Raw genomic sequence first — 8,224 nt, forward strand, 5'->3', positions numbered from 1 at the left:
TCAGCGTATATAGGTTACTTGATTTGCATATATGCTAATAATGCTATAATTACCCTGCTGTTCTGGCCTAGGATCAAGTTCTATAAATACATGGGTAGCAGAGTTAGGCCCAGCAACACCACCCCAAATTATAAAGTATGTGTCCCCTAAATCCACAAGCCTCTCTTTGTTACAACACAGCCCTCGGAGGTCCTGGCTCCCGGCCCCTCCTGTGTTCGGAGGAGGGGAGACCGGCCTGGATGAGAAAATATTCTAGATCACATGTGATTTGTATGTACTGATGTTATGAATCAGGTGTGACCAGTTTTAGGAATATCGAAGATCTCCCCCCCCACACCCAGTTGTTGAATTAGTTGTTATTACCCGGATGCCCTCACCTCCTGGGGGGGGGCCGTACTTTGGGGTGCAGGTTGGGGCACAGGAAGACGACACCTCCCTACCCTTGGGTCTGTTGAGATGTTTAGGAAAGTGCCGGCTACTGGGTGCCCCCGCACCTCAGCCCCCCCCCCCACCCCCCACCCCATCCCCCCGCACGTCAGGGGGACGGTGCTCACGGAGCCGTGCAGATGTTTGGGGGACGGCAGAGGTGGGAGGAGGCGTGGGGAACATAAACGACGAGATCCACAGCTGTCTGCTTTTAATTATAATTATCCCCTTTCGCTTCCTTTCTGGCTAATGAGGGGGGGGATTCGATCTTTTTCTCCCTTTTCTCCCCCTCCCTCCTTTTCCTGGAATTGAGGGGTGGAGTGAGTTCAGGGTCCTCCTCCCCGCCCCCCAGCCCCCCCCCCCCCCCCCCCCCGCTTACTGGGAGAAAGGCAGACTCCAGAGCGTGGGGATAGTGTGAAGAGATTTGCGGGAACAAAGGGAGGACAGGTTTGGATTGCTGGACACGTCCCTGAGTTGGAGAGACCCCCTCCGCCCCACTGGCACCCTCCCGCCAGCCCCCCAGCCCCCTAGACAAGGAACTCAATGTCTTCCAGCCGGTGAGAAAGGAGCTGAAGGGAGCCCAGGCCTGGAGGGAAGGAGGAGGGAAGGGGTGGGGAGCTGGGGGCGCAAAATTAGTCTCAAAGGATCTTTATTTCTGAGCTAGTGAAGCAGATGTAATCAAGGGGAGAGCAAAATAATCATAATGGGAGGAATGGGGGGAGGGGGGCCGAGGCTGGAGTGGGGGGCAGTCTGGCCTTCCCCCACCCGCCCGCTCGGTCTCCCTGCTCTCTGCTCGGGGCGCGGAAGGAAGCTCCGGGCCTGCGGACTCTGACCTAAGCCCTCGGAATCCCGCCTTCAGAGCTCAGGGACGCAGGCCGGAAGGTGGCTGGGAAGGCACCGGGCAGGAGAGAGGCCCCCGCCCCGGCTCAGGGAGGCAGTGGGCAGGGGGGACACTGAAAGCAGTGGGGGAGGGTGAGAGAGGGGAGCGGGCAGGGACTCGAGTGGCCTCCAGGTCTGTGGGACAAAAGTTGGAGGGAGATTTGTGTATGAGAGAGGAGGGGAGGGGGCCTTGGGGAAGGGGGGGGTTTGACAATGAACTTGAGACAAACTTCATTAGCATGCAGGCCTGCTGTCTGTCACGTCGAGCTCAGACTGAGTTCCCAGGCCGGGCCGGGAGAGTGGGAGGGAGGGGAGGGAGGGGCGGGGTGGGGGTGACAGAGAAGACGCGGCCATTGTGCCATCCTGGGCGCCCCCCCTCCGCGTCCAGCAGATATTGGAACCCCGGCCCTGGAAACCAGCCCTCGAGTGGCTCTCCCTGCTCTGAGAACAAGATAATTTATCTCCCACTTTGAATCTGTGGTCCCACCCCTCCCGTCTCCCGTCTAGACTTCCGAGCGCTGGCCTTCGCCGCCCCCACCCTGCTCCCCCTCCCTCAGCCCCCAAGTGTCACTTTGTCCTTCACAACTAAGATGTGGACTTGTGATTCATCCAGCTGACGGAGACGGGGGTCGGGGGACACCCTGAAACGGCAAAGTGTCCTTCTGCCGTCACTCCTCACCCCCCAATCCGGGACGCTCCCGAGTCCGGAGGTCAGTTCGACCTGGCGGGAGACTGGGGACCGCGCGCTCCTGTCCCAGCCTGTCTCTCTCTTCCTCTGGGGATGAGGGTGGCCGGGAGGAACAATAGCTTCCCTCGCCCCTTCTTCCTGCCTCAGGTTAGAAAAGGCGGCGGGAGGAGGTGGGGACGGACGAGTGACAAAGACCCCTTCCCACACAGGCATGGGAGCCGGAGAGGAGGGGGCGTCCTCCGGGCGGGCTGTCATTTCGGTGGCCGTGGTGTCTCCAGACAGGGGCAGCACCCCCTCTTTGCTGCCTTCCAGGGAGAGCAGCAGGAGAAAGAAAGAGCGAGGCGAGCGGAATTCCTGAATGGACGGACCGATGCTACGTCACCGTCACCGGGCCGCACCCCCGCGCCACGGGAGGCTGGGAGCCGCGAGAGAGGCAGTCGGGCGGGCGGCAGGGGCCACCGAGCCGCCTCTCCTCCTCCCAGAAGCCGGGTGAGTGGCCATGGGAGAGGGTCCTTGCTGCCTCGGCCATGCGGGCTGGGGTGGGATGGGATCCCCTGAAATCAGTCGGGGCGCCCCACCTGGCCCAATGGCTAATGGAGGCGGGCGCGATCATCAGAGAAAGGAAAGGCTGATGAAAGATTTAAGGGGGGGACCAGAAGGGGTGGGGCGGGTGCGTGCAGGGGTGGTTGGCAGAGCGGGGTCTCCCCTCTTGGGTCCGGGGCGCCCAGGGCAGCGAGCCGAGGCAGCGGCCCTGCCCCGCCTCCAGAGCCTGGGGTGGGGGGGCCCTCCTTCCGCTCGCCCCGGGCGACCACGAAACAGCTCACCAAGTTTGTCAATGGGATTCAGGGGAGCTTTAGGGTCACGGTGCCACTGATCCCATTAATCTGCCCCTCCCTCTCTCCAGCAGACGGCCAACATCTTAATGCTGGTACCAGAGGAGGGGCGGGAGGGGAGAGGAGTGCGGATGGGAGGGAAGAGAAAATGGTTCTGTATCTGGACTCCTGACCTTTCCTTTCCTGACTCTGGGCCTCTCCGCCCTTACAGACCTCAGCTCTTAGGAAAGGACAAAGTCTGAGGGGCTGGGGGCACGAGGGGGAAAAGGAGCCACGTTCCCACACAGGGGGAGACCAGAATTAGGAAAAAAATCCAAGAGCGTTTTGTAGGATTTAGATTAATTCAATTCCCCCTTCGTCCCCGCTTTTCCCAAGAGCTGGCAGGTGGGAAAGGGGCTGAGGGGAGCTGAAAGGCAAGTGAGGTGTTGGGGCCCGAGCTTTGGGGAAGGAAGGGGTAACAGCCCTCCCCATCCCCTCCCCTGCCCATCTGATGCCGTCCGTAATCTCTTGTTTTTTTCAAAAGGGCCAGGGGATGTAGACAGAAGGCACTGGTGTCCCCACCTGCACGGGGCTTCCTGGGGGCAGGCTGGGACCACTGTGTGGCAGTGGGGGCGGGAGGCCCCCAGACCACTTCTGGTCCCCCAGAGGCCAGATTTCTGGGAGAAGCCGAGGCTGTGGGTCACCAAACATACACACGCTCCATGACCCCCGAGCACGGACCTTGTCACCGTGTTTCCCTGGGCACTGTGTGTATGTTTTGGGGGTGGGGTGGGGTGGGGTGCAGGGCAGGGCTCAGCAGGGAGAGGCACACACAGGGACCCCGCGACTCTCTCTGAAGAGGGCGGAAGGAGCCGGAGGCCCCCAGCTGTGTCTGTGTCCATTTTCCAGGGGGTCTGCAAGCTGGAGGGTTGGCGCCTCTTTGGCTTGAGGATCATTTCAGAGGAAACATCCCTTTATGCATGGGTGGGCTGGCAGAGCTGAGGCTGGGAGCAAGGGGGGGGGGGCATTCCAAGCACTCCTTCTAGAAATCAGGCTTGGAGGTAAGACTTACTCCTGACCCCTAGCTTTCCTTTTTATGATTTCCTCTGCATTAAGGTAGATTATCTTCCTGATTAAAAAAAGGAAGGTGAGGAAGTTGTGGAATTGAGTTTGAGGCAGAAGGATTCACCACCTTACCCCCCCCCCTACACACACACACACACACATGCGCGCACACACACCCACACGTACACACAAATACACTTCCCTTAGTGTTTTAGGAGCCGGGTCACCCAAGTTTATTCCCCTAAATAAAAATTCAGCCTGAAAGCAAAATACTGGGCCGGGAGAGTAGGTTCCACACCCAACATCGAAATGAAAAAGCTGCTTTGTATTCTCACCTCTTGTGTGTGTGAGCCGGGGGGGGGGGGGGGGGGGGGGGGGGGGGAGCAGAGGAGGAGAGGGGAGGCCAGCTCCAGGATCTGCTCCTGCGGATAGGAGCTCTAGAAAGCTCCCCCGCGATATCCTGAGGGCAGGGCTTTACAGCTTGCAATGCGGTCGGATCTGGATGGAAAAACAGAGGCTTGCCCCCGGGTCTTCCCTTCTGTCCTGAGCAGAGGGGGCTGCGAGGAGAGAGTGTCCGGCTGGGCGAGGGGCTCCTCCTCCGGGAGGAGCGAGCAAGCGAGGGCCCTTGCTTCGCTTCGGACCGAGGCACAGCAGGCTGTGAGTGGGGGCTGAGGACACGGCGTCCAGGCAGCTTGGGGCTGGAGAGTCCCCGGGCTGCCCAGGGCCCTGCCCTCCTGCACATCTAGGCATTTCTCTCCCAGCTGCCGCCCTGTGCTGCCCGGAGGGCTGGTGATGGACGAGGGCAGGACTGTGGAGGAGGGAGAGATGGGAGGGGGGAGGGTGGCAGGGAGATGGGGGGGCGGGGACGGAGAGAACCGAGCCACTCCGGGACTGTAACCTTCGCATTCTCCTCCTTGACAGGGCTGGGCGTCCGGAAGCAGCGGCCTCGGTCCTGTGTCATCGTCGTGGGCGACCACCTTGGCTTTTAGGGTATTTATCTTATTTGTTTGCTTTCAATGGAGGGGCAGGCGGGGGAGCTGGCCCTGTATGGCCTCTGTGTCCTCTCGTTCTCCCCACCTCATCAGGTCACCCTGCCTCTTCCAGCTGTGGGCTCTGACTTTGCTCCACTCTGATGGCAGTAAGACCTGTGGAGCCTTGATGATGGGCGGGAGCGAGGGAATGAGGGGCCCCCCTGCGCCCAGTTCCGCGAGAGGGAGGAGAGGCCCTGGGGATTCAGAGGGCCCTTCCCCTTCTCTCAGCGGCTCCTAAGGGCGGCAGCCGGGGGACCCCGGGGAGGCCCGGAGATGTCTGTACCTGGTGACAGGTGAGAGAGGAGAGCGGTGTGGGTTTTGCTGAGCGGGATCCGGGAAGCCGGCACGTGAGGGTGTAAGCCTCTGGGAGCATCCGACGCTCCTGCTGGGAGGGCCGAGGACATACCCTGGCATTTGCCTGTGCGTGTGCACAGGCTTCTGTGCGTGTGTGTGCAGGCACAGCGCCCTTACACACCCACACTTTTGCCCCTCAAGGAGGCCATTTGCTGATGTTGGACCCTCTGCCACCTCTGTCTCCTTGTCCTCACCTCCCCGGCTCCATAGGGCTCGGAGGCGAGCGGGCGAGCGCACCGCCTGTGGGTTTAAGGGGGGACCGGGGGCAGGAGAGGGCAGCCCTCACAGAGGCCGGAGGAATTCTCAGGCTGGCCTCTCACCACGAGAAAAACACTGTCTTGGGGGCAGGGAAGGGCGGCAGCCCCAGCGACAGGATCCTGCAGATTGTGTCCCCAAGCCCTCAAACCTCCTCTGCCCTTATGGAGGTAGACGGATTGGTGTCCCCCAGAGCATCAGCATTTCTTTTCCTGCCAATTCTTGCTTTCCGAGTCGCTATCCCACAGACAATGCAAATATTCCATAGCAAAAGGATAATGGGCGACAATGTTCATAATAAGGATGCACTTAAAAGGCAGAAATAAATACCTGAACCCACCTCCTCCAACCGCCGCTTCTATCTGTGTCCTCAAGGCAAACTCCTCTGGTGACCGAGACAAAGAAAAAATATGCTTTTTATTTAATTACCTGAATATTTCACGAGCGTGGCCTAACGCCAAAATGTATTCTGGACCCAAAGTATAAAAATCTGTCCCAAAGCTGCATCCAGAGAGCACAATTGAGGCCATGTTTTTCTCTACGTGGGCTCTTCAGGCACAGACAATGGGTGGGCATCGGGATGGGGACCGTGGCGATGGGGGTGGGGCAGGCACTGGCAAGGGACAGGCTCCAAGCTGACTGAGACACTTCCAGACTCAGATCAACGCCGGGGACTTGGGGGGCTCTCCCCGCAACACCCCCAGAATCTCCCTGGAAGGACGGGGATGGGGTCTGCAGGCCATGGCTCTAGAGAACAGCGACCGCCGCGGAGAGTGCTGTGGGCTCGGGTGGAGGCCTTTTTGGGGACACTGAGGCTGACAGGCCAAGCAAAAGGGGACCTCAGGCCCCCTCTTGCCCTAGCGGCCGTCTCCCTCAGGCCTGCTGCATCCGGTCCGAGATGGCGGAAGGGTCCCCTGCGGCCAGAGGAGCCGACACACGCGGCGAGGTGGCCCCACCCCTCCCCTCCCACGCGGATCCCACTCGGGACACGCATTTTGGCAGCACCCTCCCTCTCCACCCACAGCGCGTGAGAGCAAACCCAGACTGGCAGGCGCACCCACAGGTGCAGGCCGTCACTCCTGGGCGCCCACCCGTGTCAGACCCCCGAGACCCCAATGAATGGGTGTGACGTCGCCTCTGTCCCAGAGGGCGGTCTCCTCTGCTCCCCTTCAAGTGGTTTCCTTTCGGAAGCTGGAATGCGGGCGCTGGCTGTGCAAACCAAGCCCGGCTAAGGTGCCAGTGGAGGTGGGGGGGGGTGTCTCTGCTTCCCTCAAGGCTTACAGCCCCGTGTCCCTGGGAATGAGCCCGAGGGGACCCCACTCGCCGCCACCCCTGAACGGGAGTCCTGGGAGTTCGAGTCTGCCCACACAAAACCGAACAGAACGTTGCTTCATCCGGAATCTGGACAGATAGGGTGATTCCGACTTAAACTAATCTCCATTTTCTTTTGTGGGGGACTCCTTAAATGTGGACGCTGTCGGGGTTGAGGTGCTTCTGTAGAACCCACGGCAAGAGGCAGAGGACCTAGCTCTTTATCTAGCTATTTGGGGGGAGATTGGGAAACGTACCCATTTCTTCCCAGACCTCAGTTTTTCAGAAGGTCCAGCTGAGTCTGATGTTGGCCAATAGGGGTGGGGGTGGGGGCTCTCCACGGGGCAAAGAAACCTTTCTGTGTCTACCTCCCCCACCCCCACAAAATTATAGCAGTGGCTGAAAGAGAAGGAAGGTTCGTGCTGATCCCCACTCTGAGCTCACAGCGCTGCTGGGTGGCTCTGGGGTGGGGGGGGGGCTAAGCCTGGGCCCAAGGAGGGGAGGGGCCCCGCTGGCATTGGTGACAGAAGAGAAGGGAGCAGAGCCTGTTGGCTAGCGGGAGAGCCAGCTCTTTCCCACCTGCCGCCCGGCCTCGCAGGCACTGGGCGAGGGGGCTGGGAGGCCGAGAAAGTTCGCCTAAGGTGCTGTTAAGGGACCTTGCGGGGAGGGTGGGGGCAAATGCGGAAATATCTGTAGGGCAAGCTGGTGTGTGTGTGCGAAGTGTAGGCCCTATTTAGGGTTACTGGAACGTCTGGAGGGTATTGGGTATCTTATAAGGGGGTGTGAGGTCGTGTACCTAGAAAAAGGGGGAGGTCTGTAGGTGGGAAGCTGGAAGGCTGGAGGGGCCTATAGTTTCTCTGGGGCCTGTTTTGGAGGGTGCATTGAAGGAGTGCGTCTAGCAGCACGCCAGTAGGGTAGGTTTATCTGTGAGTGTTTGGGGAAGGTTCCACTTTTCTGCCACTGAACTGGGGCAACAGAGACCCCAGTGCACGCCCCCCCCATGCTCCATTTTGAGTTCGAGGGGCACCTGGGAGGGGCAGGCAGAAAGAAAGCAGGCAGTGGGCACTTGATCTCTTTTCTTCTTTCCCCACTGTTGGCTGCTGTGCTCCCAGTTCTGAGAGGGTAAAGAATTGATGCTGTGGAAGCTTCTAGAAAGCCTTTCCCTTAGGTAAGGGTCCTGAGACTCTCTGGAGGCTGACAGAGGGGGAAAAAAAAAAAAAAAAAAAAAGCTGTGCCAAGCACAGTCCCGAGACCTGGGGAAGTCAGGCCGTCTGCTTCAGCCCCATACTGCCGCTTGGGTAGGGAAACTCAGGCCCCTGGCCTTTATCCTATTTCGAAATGTCCCCCACCTCACAGTAATGTAGTGATTATTCAGACATTCTCCAACCTTTGAGGGGTGCATA

Source organism: Panthera tigris, chromosome F3, assembly GCF_018350195.1.
Source record: "Panthera tigris isolate Pti1 chromosome F3, P.tigris_Pti1_mat1.1, whole genome shotgun sequence".
Lineage (NCBI taxonomy): Eukaryota > Metazoa > Chordata > Mammalia > Carnivora > Felidae > Panthera > Panthera tigris.